At 37.7% G+C, this 20,848-nt stretch overlaps 2 long non-coding RNA genes across 11 annotated transcripts in view; both read left to right on the top strand.

Moving 5' to 3' along the window:
• The first annotated feature begins 293 nt into the window (after nucleotides 1-293).
• Nucleotides 294-20,848, top strand: part of LOC122837155 — a 52,593-nt gene continuing 32,038 nt past the window's right edge. For 2 of the 10 annotated variants that reach the window (XR_006371709.1, XR_006371710.1), the window contains exons 1-5: nucleotides 295-368; nucleotides 467-678; nucleotides 756-864; nucleotides 1,001-1,081; nucleotides 1,243-1,290. This is a non-coding gene — a long non-coding RNA (uncharacterized LOC122837155). Of the gene's footprint in view, nucleotides 369-466; nucleotides 679-755; nucleotides 865-1,000; nucleotides 1,082-1,242; nucleotides 1,291-20,848 lie in introns of all 10 variants that reach the window. The other 8 variants (XR_006371708.1, XR_006371704.1, XR_006371702.1 and 5 more) reach the window with 6 other exon arrangements.
• On the top strand, nucleotides 13,908-18,602 carry LOC122837156. Its single transcript, XR_006371711.1, has 5 exons — nucleotides 13,908-14,885; nucleotides 15,099-15,249; nucleotides 15,420-15,543; nucleotides 15,634-15,701; nucleotides 16,257-18,602. It is a non-coding gene; the product is annotated as an uncharacterized LOC122837156 (long non-coding RNA).

Genomic DNA, 20,848 nt, shown 5'->3' with positions numbered 1-20,848 from the left:
TAAAATGTCCCTGAAATTTTAATGTTGCATATTTGTGCTCACTTTTTCAGTGCTAAAATATATTCCAAATTTTTTTTAACCTAAAAAATTGTTATTGTCATTATCATTATTTTTACCTGGTTGAATTTTAATTTATTTTCACTTCAAGTTAAAAATTCACATTGATATATTTTGGAATTTTAGAGCTAAATTTGACATTCAGTTCGAAGTTTTTTTTTTTTTTTATTAAATACTGTACACAAATATTTTGACCCTTATGAGGCACCATAGAGAAGAATTCATTTGAGTTTCTAAAGTGTTTGAATGTTGTATTTGATAAAAAAAATTATTTTTGAAGAGGAGCAAACACAGACATAACAAGTTCAAAGGTCAGAAAGTCTACACATTAAGGATTTATTTTTAAGATAAATGTTATTGATAAACATCTAAACAGAAAATAATTCAAAATGATCACACTGTTTTTCAGTTTAACTTAAGAAAAATGAGTACAACGTCCTGATGACGTCATCACGCGACTACCTCCCCGCGCGCTTTAATCCGGAAATAGCTTTGTTTGAATATCAAAACCGGGAAAATGTTTGACACTAAAACCTACAAGCTAGGATGGGTGACAGCAGAGGCAGAAACACCGCGTGTTTTTCCAAGACGAACCGCGCCAGTTTGTGCTGAAACCAAAAAGTGAGTAAAGGCCAAATGAATGTAGATTTTTTGTTTATTGTAACTGCCGTTAAAGTTCTGTGCTTTTATTTTGGCAGACTTAACATACACGGTATCCATGGTAACAAAACAACAGTTTAAGGAAAAGGTTAACAGCAAGGCAGAAAAACGCAACTTAAATTTAGCTTCAGTCAGTAAGAGAACAAGGTAATGGCGACTGAACTTTAAGTATTTTAATTCTGTGATTGTTTAATTAATGATTAATGGAAGGATTTGTATAAATGTAATGAGCTATGCTTCACGAACGATGAAAACGATTGTAATTTTTATTTTTCTTGTTTAGCTCTTACGGTGGTTGATGGTGCACAAGGATGACTTTAATAAATCAGTTCCGGCCTTCTCAGAGTAGACTGAATGCTACAAAGTAAGTTTTGTCAGGTGTTCGCACTTTACTGTAACCTACGATTACTTGAAAATGGAATCAAAGCAACAACATTATCATTTATCGCTAAAGATTTATTTATTGCTAAATCTGTAATCGTGACAGGCCTACCTGACTGTCCAATCTTCTGCTCTTCTTTTCAGTCCATTGGAGCCATGCGTGCAAATTTTGACTGAAATGTGGGGAGTGTGGTACGTATTATTTAAATTTTGTTTTTTTGTCTCAGTAAGCCTAAAATGAACATACAGTATGATATCAAATGCACTGCATGCTTGTCAGTGTCACCTAAAGACTGTACTTGTAGACTATTTTTATTACAGGCAGCCGAGTAATTAAATTAAATTTAATTAGTGATACTGTCTGTTTGTGAGACAATTGACAAATCTCCTGTGCTGACTTGTCCTTTGAGTGGGAACTTCTACGTAATTAAGCATCTCTGTGATAAAGATGTACAGAGGAGCTATGAATCACATCATGTTAGCTGCCATTGATGAGGCTCAGGGTGAAGCATGGTGAAGCATCAAACGCTCATTTATAAAAATGAAAGTAAATAGGCACATAAAGGCCAGGTTGATTGTGTGAGTTTTGAATGACTGATGCATGCATAATGAAATCCTAAGCAAATGTAAATCTTTCCATGTATTCACATAATCATCCATCAATCCACTTGTTTTCAGTAGCTGTTTATCCTTGTGCCTATTTACTTTCTGCATTATGTGAGCATAATGAAACAACCCTGGGAGTATTTAAATATTTGTGCCACATTCTTCAGATTATAGCTGAAAAGCTTGGTGAACACAAACTGCTTTTTGTTTTTTTTTATTCAATGTTGATGAAGGCCAGACAGCGGATGATATTTTGGTAGCAATATCATAAAATATACGATTAAAAAATATCATTAATTATTAACAGCTTGCAAGGGCTCATCTAAATGGATGCTTTTGAAATACGAATTAGCAGATCATGAATGTTTGGAGGGAGATAGATGAAGCAGGTGGTAATCAATATGCACATCTTCCTGGCACCTAAAGCTAATAAAGATCTGTCAGCAGGAGCCAGACAGTGTGGCGCAGAGCCTGTGTTTAGGGGGGGATTCTCCACTAATTGTTGATGTGGTTTTGCAATTAGACTTATTGTGCGTGCGGTTTGTGTTAAAGCCATATTGGTGCTATCTGCAAGTGATTTTCCAGACTGTAATGCGGATGCAGCTACCATACATTATCAAGATCTCATCTGAGTTATAAAGCATCTGATTCACTTCCAAAAAGCTCAAGCTTCTGTTGAAATGCAGGCAGGAACCAAAGGGAAAGTATTGCGCTAAGAATGTTCTATGAAATAAGGATTGTAATTGTCTGTTTTATGGCATTTTGCATCATGTACGCTGGCTCAAGCTCCTTGTTTTAGCTTGGCCTCACAGACTGCAGTGATTGTCAGTGCGATCACACCGAAACTGCAGCGGCAGACATTTCACTTTGAAAGGATTATTAATGAAATCTTGGTCTTTACACAGTGTTTCACTCTGACACTGGAAGAAGTTCTCTCTCCCTCCAAGTGACTGTTAGAGCAGCTGAGTGGACTGGGAGAGAGTGTAATTGTCACAAGAGCTTTCCAGCTTTAGGAGTCATCTTAAACTGCCTCGGTCACACTTTAAATCCTCTGGGATTATTGTGTGTTTGGTTGAGACATGCACTTGGATTTTTTGGCAAGCATATCACATGAAATCAAAGCTGAACTCCGTTGCTCTTCAAATCCTGGCTGCAGAGACGAAGTCTTATATAACCACTAAGAAATTAAAAAGGTCAAGAAATGTGCTTCAGGCATGGTCATGATTTGAATAACTCTGAGAAAACAAGGACTAATCAAACAAAAGCTGTGGTTCACTAAAATAGGGCATTGAAGTGATTATAAACTCCGCCATGCGTAATTAATCATTTAAATTTGATTAGTAAAGTGTCTTTGCTAACTAGCAAGTAATTTATTGCCATATTATATACACAGGTCCATTTGTTAGGGGTATCTTTGTTAGTATGAGGTTGGACCCCAATGTCTCTTCTGTTCTTTGAAACAGATCTTAGTTAAACAAGTAAGGAGTATTTCAGTGATCCAGCTGAGCCAAACTCATGGCCTGCGGGCCAAATTCGCTGCCAACTCAGCAACATTCTTGCTATATTTAGCAACATTTCAGACAAAACAAATTAGCATTGGCCAAAATCGGAATCGACAGATCACTTTTTTCAAAGATCGGCCAAAGAACTGCAATCGGTGCACCCCTAAAAATATAGATAAAGTTATGCCACAAACATCCAGCGACTTCTTACTCAGAAACACACGTGGACCTTTTTTGGACCTTGGTGCAAAACGTTTGGACACCACTGACCAGTGGAATGAAACTAATATGCCTCTAGTCGTACCACAGCATAATTTAAAGTGTTGTTCATCCTTGAACTGTGATGGACACACCTTCATCTGACCAAACGTGCCAAACTGCGGGCTCTACCCTCCTCCTATCACCGTGAGGCGGCTCTGGAGGGTTGAGAGGTATGACCCATAATGCATCACCTCCCGCCTTTGGCCATCTGGTGCCGAGTACGACCTGAACGAAGTGACGGTTTGTTCTAACCATCATAGCACATGGGTATCAGTCTCTCCTGGCTCTCTAAGAAATTGACTCATTAGCTCACTGCTGACTGGCTGAGGATGCATTATTCATGTGGCGGGAAGGGCGGGGCTGAGTGTCTGTTTGTGTGGTTGAAAGGAGATGTCGCAGGTGGCTAGAGGTCCTCTTGAGAGGTTGATGCGTGATGGACAAGGGAAAAGATGGCCTCTTCACTAAGACATCAGACAGATGTTGGGTCGATTTAGTGCATCCAGACACACTTGTGTGAAAAGTTGTGGGTGGCTGAGCATGCAAAAACTTCAGCTGCTGCTGAAAGTCTCAGTTACAGGTGCACTGGATAGATAAGAAAGAAAGTAACGTGGAAGAAAAGCTTTTAGAAATGTAACCCATACAAAGTCAAAGTTATCAAGCCCTAGAGAGAATCTTTTTCCTTTAAAGCCTTTCTCTCCTCATCGTTATTCCTCCTCGTTTAAACAAATATTTCCATAGTTTGAGGAATTGTTTTGATCTCTTTCCAAGGGTCAGATTATAAAATCAATACCACTCTCATATTCATTGCTCCAGCATGATGTGAATTTAAAACCACGAGCTTTGGTCCATCCAAACATAATAACATTTCTGTACTACAACCTCAAAATCTTACATGTTAATTTGTTGTCCTGTTAGCCTAATCTATAAGAGGGGAGCATAAGAAAGATGACACACTTTGCTGAATGGGGTTATGTGTCAGACCATTTGTTGGCCAGCAGAGGCGAACATTTGTTAAATCAGTAAGTAGGGTCATTGTTATCCATGCGGTCTTGGACCAGGCAGAGATCTGGATAAATTTCATTGTTTTTGGCAAGGAGTCGCAGGATGATGGGTTGTGCCTGAAGTCTGGAGGAAGCAGTGACGGATGATAATGGGGCACTCTAGTGATTGAATCTGGCATCAAAAACTGAACACAGCATCATAATCTGAACAATATACACTTTTAAAGCAACAATTCACAAACATTATATGTTTGGTGTCTTGCCAGGGGGGTTTGGAAATGGTTGAATGTTTCAGATATAGCCCCTCTAGTAAAGGTCGACATAAATAACAGCAACATTTCTGTTTGTCTCACAGAAATGTAGCAGAGAAAAGAAATAGCAAACAATAAAGACATTTTTTATTTGCCTTATTTTTTTTATTGCTTTATTGCAATGGGGTGTTTCAGAGAAAAATATTCCATCGTTCCTTTTTTGTTTGTTTTGAGATATATTTGGAACTGATGGCCTTTGTTAAACACTCAGTATGGAGAAAATAGGGGAAGACACGATGCTGCAGCAAATGGCCGGAAATTATGAATCAAACCAAATTAATGACTATAATCTCTGCATCACTTTTCTACATATCTATCTGATCCTGGAGCATTAAAAGTTTCATGTCCTGCTCAACTGGACTGCCAGATTTCTCTGGCTTTTTAGACACAAATGACTAGTTTAGCAAGAACTGTTTAATATTGTTCACTTTTTAATAACTATTGTTCCAAACTTAGCTTTTTTCTGCTGGTAGAGTTTTTCTCTGTGTTGGACTTTTAAAACATTGAACTGAATTTGAATAATCATACTTTTTGTATCTTGTATCTTAACCCCAGAGTTGGATAGTTACATTTACTCAATGACATTGACTTGAGCAACTCTTTTGAAAAAAAAATTTACTTTTAGGAGTATTTTTACTAAACTGTACATTTTACTTTTATTTGAGTTATTTTATTCTGTAATCTTGCTATTCTTAGTTGAGGAGAATTTCAGGATTTTCTCACAAAACATGTTTTAACCAAAAATTTACCAGACACACACCTGCAGGTTTTGTTCAAGTTTTACAAGATTTTTATCAAAACAAACTGACTTTGAAAAAAACAAATCTTTTGTATGATTTTGTTTGTAATTTTTGTCCTTAAAATACAAAATTTTCCACATAACTGTGTTTTGCTCCGTCTGATCATGTAATTTTTGAAAAATATTAAATCACTGGTAATTTAATCAGTTACTCAGTACTTGAGTAGACTTTTTACCTAATATTTTTACTAGAGTAAACATATTAGGTAAAAATATCTCTTACTCGAGAGCTAAAGCTCCTGTAGATTATTGTCATATCAGGAGATGTATACCACTAATTCTTGTTGTTGCATGTTGAAAGGACCTTTCCACCTGGTGGTCAAAATAATGCTGGATTTAAAATAACAAATATCAAATAACTAAATGTAAATGTGCTATTATTATTGTGCTACAGTTAACAATATCCACCTAATTGAGAATCTGAGAGCAAAAACTCAGTCAAAACAGAATTATTTTACTGTAAATTTAAAAAACAAACTTGACAGTAAGCCACTTTTTGCTAACAAGCTAATCTGGTGCAGTGTTGCACCAACATATGTAGCAAAATATACAGCAGCTGAATTCAAATGTAAGCAAACTTTTCAATCTAATGTAAGCACCTTTACATAAATAAGTCATTAGATATAAGAAAATATAACAAAGATCTACAAATATTTTTAACCACTGGGTTATTATGATTGAAAATTAAACTTGTTCATCTAGTATTTAGTTACAGGTTTAGCTTTTATGTTTCAGTTTCTTGAAAAATTGCTGTGCTGCAATATATTTATATATATTTAAATACAAAATTGTATATTCTTACTTTTATGTACCAACAAGTTTAAAATAGCAACCAAGTAAAGTTGAGGCTGGGTCTTACCTCTTGACTTTTGCACTAATTATTCTTGTTCAAGTTGTTCAACATATTCAGTACAGATCAACCAGCTCAGTAGGGTTTATTTTTCCACTGCATGTAGCACCTAAATGGATAATATTTTTGTTGGTAAATGTTTTTGTGAATCAGTCTGAGATTATCTCACCACTGCAGACTTCTTATTGGCTTGAATCATCAGTTATGGGCATAAACAACATGGATTTACCAACATGTTTCCTTGTTTTTTTTAAAAACCTACTTGAAAACTGTGCAGAATATTTACAACTTTTATTGTGAAAATCTCACTTGAGTGCATGACAATAATCAACAGGTTCATTAAAACTCAAGTGTGGCTCCACAAAGCCATCTATTCTCCGCTGTCCAGAGTTGAGCTTGGTAGCTCTCAGTCATTATAATCATTCCCAAAAGATTTTTTTTTTAACACTGCTGGACTAAAAGCCTGTCAAAAACCATTCAATTCAATAACCACTCCGTACTCCTCCATCATCTATTTGTTAGTCATTTGTTAAAAAGGGCTTCCCGAATCATTGCAGTGCAGCCTATTGAACTGTGTCTGTGTGTCATCACGGCTGATTCGGCCCATGCTGAGAGGATTGTGTGGCTGTGGCATTTTACTGTATTGTAAGACAAACTCTTAAACATTTAACTTTTTAAATGTTTTCAGAAATCCACCTCACTTTGTCTTTCAACTGCATAAAAACCAATTGAAGCTTACGTCATTCTTACATGCTACAGCCAGATACAGTAATTTTTGTTGGTGACAATTAAGTGGAAAGAAGAAAACACATGATGGTTTTGCTGCTCATAAATGTCAACTCCTTTCTCAGTCATTTAGCCCAACATCATCACACTTCCACCTCTGTACTTCACCAAAAAGACTAAACCAAAAAGAAATTGTCATTGATGTGCAGGATAATGCAAAGATATTGTTGCTGCCAAGTTTGCATCCCAATCAGCTGTTAGATTATGAAGAGCTCTGAGGAAAGATGTTCAGTTTTTGGAAGGAAGCATCAATGTGGCCAAGGAAGGAAGACCAGGATGTTAGACGTCTAAAAAAGGACTGCCTGCAGTAGAAACTTATAACCCACTGATGCACTGCATAAACTTGGTGTATTTCTGGAAAAAAAAAAGTATTTGAAACTTATTAAATGTTTATCATTTAACTTCTTTTACTTAAATAAAAATCTAACACCACCAAATAAGTGATGCTCAACAAAAACATTTGGTGTCAAGACTTTGGACTGCAATTGTACATTACTTATCAGGATGAATGATGGCCTTGATATTGGCAGTACTGCCTTGCAGCAAGACAGCCTTTGGTTTAACTTCCTGTCTTTGTGGATTTCACCCAGACATGCAAGTTTTTCCACCAAGTTCTACAACTACAATCATCCAAAATCAGGAATGCAGATGAGTTTGATAAAGTTTTAATTTTGGATGGCCTAACTTTCCAGGCTGTAGCCTTTCTCTTGCCTGCTGACCACTGGACATAGTCCAACCCAGATTTCACAACCCTGCATAGAAAATCGATGAATGGATATCAAACAACTTTTCTGTGTCTCTTCCTCCTTAAAATATATTTTGTGTGTAGAGAAAATTTCCGCTTTTCTACAGAAATGCAGAAATCGGCCCATCACAAGCTGCTGATGACACCAGAAATCCTTCTGCAGTTTTTTCACATTAAAGCCACTTGGCTGAAAAGTGTCCACTGCAAACATTTTATGAAGCTGCATTTCAAAAGTTCACTTGTAATTTGCTCTACAAAAGATACGTGAAGATAACCGAAATGATGCATGAAACAAGAATATAATCGTGTGTGAAAGCCAGTTAAGCCTCAGATGTTCGCTGTAGTCATGGTCAGTTTAGCCATGTCCTCATTCTTTAGCAGGTTTTATGCTCGGGTCTGTCGCCACCGTATAACTAATCAATGTATTGATTGATAAAATTTATATAGTCCCATTACAATTTCAACACTACAGAAATTTTATTTGCTTTTAGAAAGACACCGTAGTGTGACCAATCTACTTTTATTGCGGTGATAAAATCTGCCATTATATATTGAAAGCCACGTCACAACAGAGAAGGTTTAGGAGTTCAGTTTTGGTCTTCAATAAGGGGGGCTGTAAAAATACAACTCTGTTGTGAGTGCAAAGCCAATTAAGAAATCCTGACTGTGTGTTGTGCGCGTGTGTGTGTGGGTGGGTGGGAGGAAGAGTATTTTACTGTGCATGTGTACAATAATAGTACCCTTGAGCGGGGCTGTCTTAATAACACGACGATGTAATCTCCAATAGATGCTCCCTGAATTACAAAAGCTTTATGTCTGCTTGTGTGTGCATTCATTTCAACTTTCAAACAAATCGTCTGGACTGAAAATCTAAAAAGCAAACATAATTACCTCCGAATTAAAAGCGGTTGTCTTTGAAGAGTAATTACAGAAGCCTAAAACTTTAAATCCAAGATGTGTGGACATACTGTACCTGCTGCTTGTTGACAAATATTTAGGTCTTACTGTATGCCTCACACAGAGACGCTGCTGGGAGGAGGAGATTGAGCTGATAATCAACTGCTTTGAGATTAGGCTGGATCATTGGCATTGAGTGGATGAGGAGAATTTACTGCATAAGACAAAGCTGTGTGCTTCGGGAGTCGGGATCAGCTGTCAAAGATTTTGTCCAGCAGTTGACAACATCATGCAAAGAGTCATGTTTTCGCCTTATGCAACCATGGCTAGTCTTTGACATTTGCAGCATCGATTAGGCTCTGAGGGAGGAACTGCATTGTCTAACTTGACAGGAGCTGAACAAGCAAACAAAAGCTTACACAAAAGCAAAGAAATATCTCTGTTTCTCCTCAACATCCCATCCTTCTGCTGAATTGTACTCTTGATTTGTGCCGGCTGGCTCAACTTAGCTCAGGGGCTTTATTAGCTTCTAATAGGTATGTCATTTGAAAGTGACAAATCTGACAGCCATTTTACCCAGGGTGTATGGTGCCGCTCCCGCTGCTGCTTTAATAGAGCCATTGGTCTGTTTCCCGCAGAAAAGACAGAAGGCGCTGGAGGAGCCTTGTCTTTTTGTTGTTTTTTCCTGCTGACTCAATGTGAGCTGCAGCACAAAGCCTTTGTCCCGTCATGTGGGGGATTGCAAGGCATTCTGAACATTGTGCTGTGAGAAGGCAAGGGGTTGATGCTTTAGTTGCAAATCCCAAAAACAGAACCCAGTACCTCCCACCCCCTTCTTTCTGCTGTGTTCTGCCTGCTGGCAATATGACAGAGCTGAACAGAATATGCAAGTTTCTGGTGATGTGCTTCAGAGAACGAGATGATCTGATAAAGGCAGAAAAAATAATCTCTCTCTATATAGGGGCCTATGGTACAGACTTGAATGATGAAGTTTCTTTGCATCTCCATATCTCATTGTGGTGATGGCAACCTGTATTTGCATATGCATGCATTACTTTCCTTTTCTTCTCCTTTTTCTTGGAGAGCTTGTGTCTGGAGTTCTCCTGCAATGGGAATAAATAGTGATGTGAGCTGAAAATCTACTGCAAGCCTAAATCTGTCACTGCAGAACATCTATGATTGTTATTCATTCCCACAATTACATTCTGCACATTCAGCTGGTGGCGACTTGTTGAATTATTCCCAGTTCTCCTGGTTGCATTATTATTATTAGCTATGTCTTATTCTCCTCAGCTGAAAACTGAAACAATGCATTTTTCCCTCAGGGAGCATTAAAATTTAATCTACACTGAATAAAAAAAAAAAAAATCTACAACTAGAAATTATTCTGCCCAAGTAGTTATAACTCTCTGTTGGACCAACCTATATTTCTACAGAAATAAAATAACCAGAGCCCCTTTACCACATAAAATATAAATATATTCTGCATGAGGTATTTCTTACACTCACTAATTGTCAGATTTATAAACTTCAATATATTCCACTGTGTTTTCTCTTCTGAAATTCATGTTAGCGTTGCAAACTTTAAGGGGCGTATATCATAATTATTTACAACTTTTCCTTTTTTAGCTGTGTTCAAGCTTGTAACTCACAAGAGCTAGATTAATGTTCATGACTGAAAACAAGAAGTATGTACAAACGTAAAAAAGAAAGGAAAAAAAAAAAAGACAACATGCCAGTCGATAACGCTGCCAAATGTTACTGAAAAGCGAAGTTTGGAACATCCAAATAGGACATTTATGTACACTACAATGACCGGGAGGAAAGCAGTAAAGATAGTCTCCTTCTCCAACAAGAGGTAATAAAGACCTTATATGGCTTTTAGACAGGAGGAGAAATGCAGTTTGAAAGCAGTAGCCTGGAAACCTGAAAAAAGGAACCCAGACTTAAAGCAATCTTTGGTTTTGATACGGATCTGACCAACATTGTTATTATGATGCAAATTGATGTTAACTTGTCTAAAAATCAAAGTTCTCCATGTTTTACCAAAAATCAATCTGTGAAAGATGTTTCTGCCTGTTGTGCCACTCAAACTGTTTAAGGCTAATATAAATTTTTCTCATATGTATATTAGCCTGTAACCATGTGGGTTTTATATCCTTGATTTGAAGGAACTCAGTGTTCCAGCTGTTTTGCAGTTTTATGGAAATATTACAGATTTGAGGTACATAGAAGCTGAATTCTGCTTCAATAGGGTTTGAAGAGGGCAGTCAATTATTTCACAGACTCCAAAGAGAAAAGTGGATTTGTTGCACCAAGAGACAACAAAGTCAGTGGTCTGACTGCTGACTCCCTGCTTATTTTACAGCTTTAGATTTCTCCTTTCTTTAAATCTAAAATCCCAACAGAGACATAATGCTGCGCTGTAATGAAACCCAAGTTGGAGGCAGAGATATGAATAACAGAATTTACTGAAAATAAATTCAAAAACTTGCCGGCGGTTAAGAAGGAGGCGATGGCAGAGAGACGGGAACATCCAGCTGAGAGTAACAGAAAGTGAGAAGCTTAAATATGGAGGAGCTTGATTACTAGACAAGTAACAGGCGGTTGATTGGAAACAAGGTGCAAAATGAAGAAAACTTGTGAACATGAGAGGAAGCTGAGGAGAGCATACACAATTAACCAAGGTGAAACACTAGTCTAAGAAAAAACAGAGATAAACTAAGCTGAAAACAACAGAATGAACTAATAAGCAAGATCTATGCTGAGCATGAATAAGCAAGAAAATAATCAAGAAAGCAAACACAGAAGAAATAAAAACAACTCAGGATCATGACAAATAGGTTTATAATCATGAGCCTAAAGTGAGAAACTGTTTTTGTGGATGAGACAGTAAACACGCTGATGTTTACTGCAGAGATGGTTTGCAGCAAAAGGGCTCTACATCAGTTTTTAAATCACTAATCAGTGGCCACATGGCCATTCAACATATTTCCCTTAATAAAGGAGCTTTTTTTTTATCTGAGAAAACAATCTGCTCTCCATTTACAGTAGTGGGACTCCAGGCATATGCTGTTACATTATGTCATCATTCGTATTTGCATGTTCACATCTTGTCTTCAGAGTGTGACTCATAATGTCAATCTCATTTAGGTGCTTTGAAAGCAAAATTAAAAGGCAAAATGTGATTTTTAAAAAATTTTTTTTAGCTTCAATTCCTTGACTTTCTGACTCCAAAATTTGATGATATTTGGCCTTTTAAGATGCAATCCCTTAAAGTGTAAAAGGTCTGGGAGAGCTGCTGCTTTGCCAAATACTCTGAAACAGTGTGTCCTCACACTGCTTTGCTCAGTGTTGTCTGTCCACTATGGCGCAGTGGAGTACATCTGCAATGCAGGGGGGCTCGACAGTCTGCCCTCTATTTCACATGTCATTGCCTAATACCTTTCCTTTTACTCTTACTCTAAGCATCTGTCAGCGAGGTTTACCACATGGAGGCAGCCATGTGTCCGAATGGTGGAACTGATTATTCCGAACCTCTTCTGCCATTTCTCTTTTTCTGCCCAGCTTTGTTCCTTTTCTTACAAACTGCAGCCTTTATTTTTTCTTCTGACAAGTGAAAAACAACAAAGTGTTGCTCATCGAAGTATACTGACTTTCATTTTGCAGCTTGTGAGATCCGGTTTACTTTTGTTACATTTCGAATGATCTGGAAAAAAATGACTTCAACAATATAACTACAAATATACAATAAAGCTGCACAAAAACTGAAAAAAACAAAAAACAAAGTGAAAAAACACTTTGGCTGTATACTTCCAACATTGTTGGTAAAAACAAGAGAATATGCAGTAGCATACATATGTGTTTGTGTACATTTGAGATCTGTCTGTCCCTGTTCCTGACACACTTTATTCCCATCTCCCCTATGAATCCTCCATCTCTCATTCCTGCCACCCAGCTCCTGTCCCTATTGGTGACGGATCCACATTAGAATTCATCCCTCATCATCCTGTCGAGTTATGACCCAGTAATAGTCAGCCCCTGTGGCCTCTGCAAATGAACAATAAAACCACAGCCTTGCAACAGACCTGTGCAAAAAAAAAAAAAGAAGAGGGAGCCAGGTGCCAAATCCTGACTGCTCTCCACTCGTAATGCCACAAATTCCTGTCAAGTGCAGTAAATACATGGCAGATATGGCCACGCAGCGGCTACTTAACCTTTGTGGCTTTTAGAGAAAATATCACATCTAAATAACATTTAGTTTTGAGCCTAATTCAGTACATTTTCCACACTGTTGGTGCACAACGTTTATTTCAAAGGAGCACTATCATGTGTTTTCTAGCCACACAGTGGCATTTTATAGCATTATCAAGTAACAGTGTTAACTTCAGTTGTTATACAAAATGTTGTAAATATCAAATATGGCTTAAAATATGGGCGACTGTGGTTCTACGGTAGTCGTCTTGCGATCGGAAGGTTGTGGGTTCGATTCCAGTTTCCTCCTGCCACATGTCGATGTGCCTCTGGGCAAGGCACTTAACCCCAAATTGCCTACCGATCTGTGTATCGGTATAAATGTGTGTGTTTGTGAGTGCGACTGGGTGAATGTGACTCTAGTGTAAAGCGCTTTGAGTGGTCAAAATGACTGGAAAAACCTATTTGAGATATCTCTAATAACATTCTGACTAGTCGAAATGACGTCAGATTTACCATTCAGTTGTATGGAGACTTCAATTCGAGATATCTACAATGAATTACTGACTATCTGAAATACACATTTCAGATATCTACAATTAAATTACGACTAGTCATAAAGTAAATTCAAGATATCTCAATTTTAGTTTTGACTAGTCATAATTCTAATTAAAGATATCTCAAATTACACCATAATTCAAGATATCTTAAATGTATTTTTGGATAGGAGAAATGTAGTTTTGACTAGTGAAAACTAAATTATAGATATCTTAAATGCAAATAATGACTAGACAAAATTAAATTTAAGATATCTTGAATTGTAATTTTGACTAGTCAAAATTCCTTTTAAGATATCTCTAAATGAATTTGAGATATCTTGAATTATTCAGCTTTTCCATTTAAGATATCTTAAATTGACATTCTGACTAGTCAAAATGACATTACTGATATCTTGAATTAGCATTCTGTCTAGTCAAAACGTCACAGATTTACGTAACATTTTGGCGGATACTAGCCTTCGGCTACTTGATTATGCTATTCAGTGGTCCACAGTGTCAGATCAGTCCAGCTCAAATGTTCGTGTTTTTAACAATATTCAGCGCTGCAACTCGTGCTTGACATGAATTAAGAAATACATGTTGCAGAGAATAATTTATTCTTTGCAACAAGAAGACTTTTTCGACGTCAAGTGCAGAGAAGTCAAGGTAAGTGGATGTTCAGTTATCGGTTCATATAACTGTAGCTTTCCAAGCTACGTTAGCTTCGTGCTAGTGGAATAATTAAATATTTATTGGGAAAATTTAAGTAGCCTATTTAGTTAGCACTGGAGTTGCCATCCGCCCTATAAAATATGGAATTGTCTACAAGATACGGAATAGTCCGGTATTTTGGCAAATAAATTTTACGTCCCGAAGCGATATGGAAAGCGATTTGTAGTGTATATGATTTGTTCCTATCTCGCACCAGCAGCGGGCGAGAGGCGGGGTACACCTGGACAGGTAGCCAGTCCATCGCAGTCTGTTCATTAGGATAAATGAAATTATTGGCTTTCATATTTTTATTTCACAATTTTCATAATCTACATGAGAAGCCACAATGGGCGTTTCTTCTTGAAACTTATGAAAGGTGGCATCCCCAGTTACACACTCCATGTTATAGAATATCAGTTAGCATCTATGATGGATCAATAGTGTGATTCTGTTGTGTTCATTGCAGCTCGGCTGGGAGGCTGCCAAGCTCTGTATGGAAGACAAATATTTTCTTGCTTTCTGGCCCTAAAATTGACGTCCTCCCTTCTCCCTCAGATGTACAAAGACTGAAGGACCATGGATTAGGTGGGCATATATTTTCAAAAAATACATTATTTCATACACCTGCATAATGTGACAGAAGGAGGTACTTTTGCTTTTAACATGGGTTTAATTCACCACTTCATGATAATTTTACTCTTTCACCAGTCATCTGGCGGGCTGATGAGTTTAAACTTAAATGGCTTTGTGTTCTTTGTTATTGTGTTTAACATTGCTTTGTCACTGTTGATTATTCAGGCCTGTGCATGAGGGGACAGAAACCAGAAGCTCCAAAATTAACCTGAATTGGAGCTTGTCTGAACTGAACAACTTTGTGTGTCAAAGCTACCCACACATCAGCCTAAATCTGGTTGGCTTTGAACTGGCAAGAGCTGGAAAAGGACGAAAGGTAAAAAAAAAAATTACAAGTGAATTCTGTAAGGGAGCTGAAGGAAAAGGTTGGCAAAAGCAGATCCGTCACACATATGATTGTTTTTTACACAAAAATAATTTTATGTAGTGTGGTACATCCAAAGTAATATCTTCCACTATAATTTGAAATGTCTTGGCCATGTCTAGGAAACCTGTCAACCTCAGCAATGTCCAGGAGTTTGTTTGCAGAACCCTCAACTGCACCAGAAGTACAGGACGTCTCTCCAGAGGTTGAGAGAGTACCAACAGACAACATTTGGAGGAAGAGCAGGTCATTAATTTCAAAAACAATATATGCATTTTTGTTTTATAACTTATTTCTGATGTTGACTTTAACAATCTCTGTGCTGTACACTTCTAGATTGGCGATCTCTGCGGTCCCAGCAAGACGAAGAGTACGAAGAGTCTTTTTTAGCAGACCAAGAAAATGTGAGTTAACATTTTAGTTATCATAATTTGTTGTCGCTATACTCACATTTTAGTTTAGCTTTAGTTCTCATGTTTTAGGCAATTGAAGAATGCCAGCAACGACTGGCAGTATATAAAGAACCGTCAAGTGACCGACTTATCACCACTGTCCAAGAAGAAGTAATCATAGTTTGAGTGTAAAGGCAGACTTTTTAAATGACTAGTGACACCAAAAACTGTTAAATTACTAGAAAAGTCTCTTTCCTGGAATGTTGTTTTGTTAAGCTGCCATAACAAATTGTCTGTCTTTTACCAGTGCATATACAGTATATTGGGTAATTTGTTGCATAAATGCATACTTTTACATACTATTTACAATGATCATGCTTAGTCATGGTTTGTCTTCAAAATGTTTATTGATTTATATTTACTTACAAGAAATGTAATGTCATCACCAATATAACAAGATTGAGGAGGAACAAGGACAGACATTTGACACATTTTCTTCCATGTCTTTAAGAGTACACACTGGATACTTTATTACAAAGGTCATAATTTCAACATTTTGTCTTTCAGAAGGAGAATGCAGTCCCATTACCCTTGGAATGATACTGGAATTTGCTTCTGGAGCATCCACGGTACCTCCACTGGGCTTTCACCATCGTCCACAAATTGAATTCCTCCATGAGTCTAACAGAGTCTTCCCAGAAGCAAATACTTGCCTGATAGTACTCTGCCTTCCTGTACACCCAGACTATGAGTCTTTCACAAAGTACATGACAGACGGGGTGCTGCAGGGACCTACCTTTGGTGTTGCATAATCAGCTAATAACTGTAATAAGCATTTCTTTTAAAATAGAGTTGGAATGTTTTGAAAAGTTAAGTATTTTAAAGCAAGTTATAGTAAAGGTAATGTAATGGCCGAAATATTGGAATGTAAATACAATATTGGCTTCTCTTGTTTTTTGCAAAGAATAGGAGTCTTTTTAACCACTTTTTGGTTTCACAATTTAAAGGTGTACATTTAAGCCACACTGCAAATCAAAAGGTCTACTCTGGTAATGAACACTGCTCAATTGCTCTCCAGAATGTGTAATTAATTTGTCATATCTTTAAACACCTTAACATTTATAATTAAATCTGAAAGGTTACCTACTCATGTCAATTCTGAGTTTTATTTGTAGTAATTGTAGCTTTAGAACAATGCATTTGATCAAATGTTCTGTGACATGTACTTAAATCAATAAAGCATTTGCAGTTTCTGCACAACAGACCTGGTATTTCTCCTTCAGATCTGAAATATGATTGACTGCAAGATTAAATGACTGAGGTCGGTGCCAACTGAGCCTGGTCCGAGGTGGTTCTACAACTACACTAGGAACCTCTTCAGCAACAGTGGTTGGTAGTGGCCAAAGGCCATGCTGTTGCAGAGTCTCTGATTAGCTGGAACTTTCACCAAACACGTTGTTAGTTGCTGTGCTGTTTGCCAACATCCGTTCAGTGCAGATTTCTGTTGGTGTTTTATTGTTTTCTGTATGCAAGGAATGGTGGTTCCATGACTTTCTGAATTGTTCCAGTCGGCTTTGAATCTCAGGAAGAAAAACTATGTGAAGAGAAAGTTTGTGCACATCATTGCTGGGATCCAAGAGGGCTGAATCTTTAAGATTATAAAATGTGCTATAAAATGGTTCCAGAACATGTAAAACCACATCCCTCCAAAGACGCTCAACTCTGATTATGGATGGATTCCCCAGTTAGATGACTCCGACGTTCATCACCAGTGCCACATTCTCTCCACTATGGTCTGACCTCACTCTAGAAGGTAAACCATAGAGGCCTGTTGCCTTGAGAAAATGAAATAGCACTGTTGAGGTGTGATTGTCTGTGCTGCAGTTCAAGTAGGTAACTAAGCGAGAACATCCATTGATGCCACCATGGACCACAAAGCCCCACCTTGGGCCAAAAGAAAGTCGATCTGCTCTTTTATAATATGAATAACTGGTCTACCTCGACCACCTAAAATAGAATCATATTTTAGGTGGTCTTAGCATAATGTTTACTTTATACATCTGTTTTTTTCTGTTTGTCTATATCTGTCTATCCTCTGCAGGTGTCCCTGTATCTCCTAAAGGTGACACTATGCATTTCACACTGTGTATAAATTTATTTTGATATACATAATTTCCTGTTACAAATGCATGAACACAAAGCTTTAAACTTTTATAGACGCTGGAAAGCAACTTAAAGTGTGAATCAGACATGAACCGGGGTGCGCTTTTATTTTCAGAGGAGCTAAAGGATGGGTGTAGTGCCGTGTAGTATGTCAAAATCAAGAGCTGGCTGGCTTTACTATAATTTCCGAAAAGGCAGATAGCTTTACCACAGTATAAAAACTACATCTGGTTATTACTTGAACTGGCCCGGGCTGCGGAATATTAATATCAATACAATAAAATCGCGCTCTCCGCATATCCCATACTGAAGAGCTCTTTCCATATTGTGGCATTTTCTTACAATTTTGTCCAAAACTGCCAGCACCATTGAATTTGTTCAGGCAATTGTTTGGACAGCTCAGTACAGCCAAAGAGGGGCTTACACGCAATCTCTTAATTCAGATATCTAAAATTGTAATTCTGACTAGTCATAATTACGTTCGAGATATCTTAAATTATAATTACGGATGTGTGACCCTTCTAATGACGAATCCGATGACGTCATATGAGATATCTTGAAAGGAATTTTGACTAGTCAAAATGAAATTGAAGATATCTTGAATTATTATTCTTCCTAGTCAGAATGTAAATACAGATATCTTAAATTACCATTCCGGATAGTCAAAATGTAGTTTTGTCTAGTCAAAATGCAATTTTAGATATCTAGAATGTAATTACGGATAGTCAGACGAAACCGAATTTATGTTAAAACGGCTTGCCATATCCTTCCTGATTTAACACCTCCATCTCCTTAAAAACTCCTGCTCTTTCTCTGCCTTCAGGAAGTTATAACAACCTCTATTTTTTTAACAATGTTTTTACCAGTGTTGCACTGAGTAGTTCCATGAGGTGTTTGCTGATTACTGCTGGCTAGTCTGAAGGAGCTGCGTTGGGAGTTCACGGGGGAGGAACTGTGTCTCAAAGGCGGGGCTAGGTTCACCCAGGAGTTTTACCATAGAGACTAAAGGATTTCTTAAATATGAAAGAATCAAGGAAACACTCCAGGCTTTTTTTTAATGAGGGAATAACTTGAACTACAGCTCAAAAAAGTCGACTTTACATATCACTGCCCCTTTAAAACACATGATGTGGCACAGCAATCTGGGCTTTAGCCTCCACTGTTTTTGCATTATCAAGTCAAGTCAAGTTTATTTGTGTAACACATTTCAGCAACAACGTCGTTCCAAAGAGCTTACATCATAAATACACAAAAATACAAAGTCATAGAACACACAGTCAACAATTAAAACATTATATTTTGTTAAGTGTCATCATTACACATCATAATCTTTATTAATGCGTCATTTATTGTCTTTCAAAAGCAACTAAACGTTCAGGTCTTTAGGTTAGATTTAAAGGAACTCAGTGTTTAGGCTGTCTTGCAGTTTTCTGGATGTTTGTTCCAGATTTCTGGTCCATAGAAGCTGAATGCTACTACTCTTATGTTTGGAACCAGAACACCTGAGAGGCCTGGAAGGTTGATACGACAACAGCAGATCTTTAATGCTGCAGCTGGAGGATAGATTTTTTTTTAGGCAGACCTGTTAAGACATTGTTGCAGTAATCAATGCAATTAAAGATAAATGCATGGATGAGTTTCTCTAGATCTTGCTGAGACATTAGTCCTCTAATCCTGGAAATATTCTTCAGGTGGTAAAAGGCCGACTTTATAACTGTCTTTATATGACTCTGAAGGTTACGATCTGATCTGAACCTTCCGATATCGTAATGTAGAGCTGAGTATCATCTGCGTAGTTATGGTAACCAATCTTATTTCCTATTATAACCTGAGCATATAGATATTAAATAGGAGGGGTAATACAAAAAAATACAAAAACATGACCTGAGTGTGTTATTTAAACAATGACCCAGAGGCAGATTTTTATATTTATCCCAGGTTAAATCACAGCAGCTTATGAGAGGCAGCGTGTGTGCGACTCCCACAGTAAGTGGCAGGGGCAGTGGCCCTGTCTGAGCTTGTTTGCTGTGGTTAGTGTTTTTTTCCACGGAAAAGCTGGATTATGATTAACTCGGCCAAGATGCCACCACATGGGGAGTTGTTTGAAAGGCGAGAGGGAGGTTGTTGTGGAGTAGAAACCAGCCCAATTGCCATCCACCTGGGGACTTTGCAGGGATCAATACAGGCGGAGTGACAGCGATGCACTTGATTAAAAGTGACTGCTACATCTGGCAGGCCCAGCCATTACTTTCCCACTCAGAGTCCCTGGGGGTGAAAGAGCATGAAGTGACAGGCCTCAGTCAGCCCTCCATTACCACCTTTCTGTGGCTCCTCAGGTAGCAGCAAAAATAGGCTGACGGCCTCACCAGGGGGACACGAGACAGGAGAGAAAATGTTCTGCACGTCTGTTTGCCTTTGTGAAGAGAGATTTGTCAGTCTCTGAGTTTTGAATCCTCACATGAAAGCTAATAGGCGAATTTATTAGACAGTACAACAGGTAGGTCACAGCTGAAAATGAGGAGGAAAAGACAAATGCAAGGAGGCTTTGGGGAAAGTTAAAGAGAATAGAAAATGAAGATTTTAAAGCAAATATGTGGCACATTTAGAAAACTTCTGTAATAAACTCAAGATTTTGCATCATTAATCATCAAAAGCATAATTCAGTGACCTTGACCAGTGAAGTCTGAGCTATTATTAGGATTAGCTTGGGACTCGGTCTAAACATTTAAGGCCTTTATTTTGAAGTAAAACAGGAAGTGCATATTGATCTGTCCTCTGTTAATGGAGTCAGCTATGATGGGCCAATGTTGGGTTCGCAATTTTAGACCCTTCTAAAAAATGGCAAAGACTATGTGCTAAACGACTGAACTGTGCCAGTTCTGCCCGATGTTGTTGTTGGCTGTTTTCCACATGAAGTATGAAGGTTTGTCCCTGAAGAACAGATGCCACATCTTGTTTTTTCTCCGGGATAGAGTGCCGTCAAGCAATGTCAGGGT

The sequence above is a fragment of the Gambusia affinis genome, linkage group LG09, assembly GCF_019740435.1.
Source record: "Gambusia affinis linkage group LG09, SWU_Gaff_1.0, whole genome shotgun sequence".
Taxonomy (NCBI): Eukaryota; Metazoa; Chordata; class Actinopteri; order Cyprinodontiformes; family Poeciliidae; genus Gambusia; species Gambusia affinis.
Note: the sequence above shows the minus strand (reverse complement) of the source record. Positions and strands in the feature narration are given on the sequence as shown.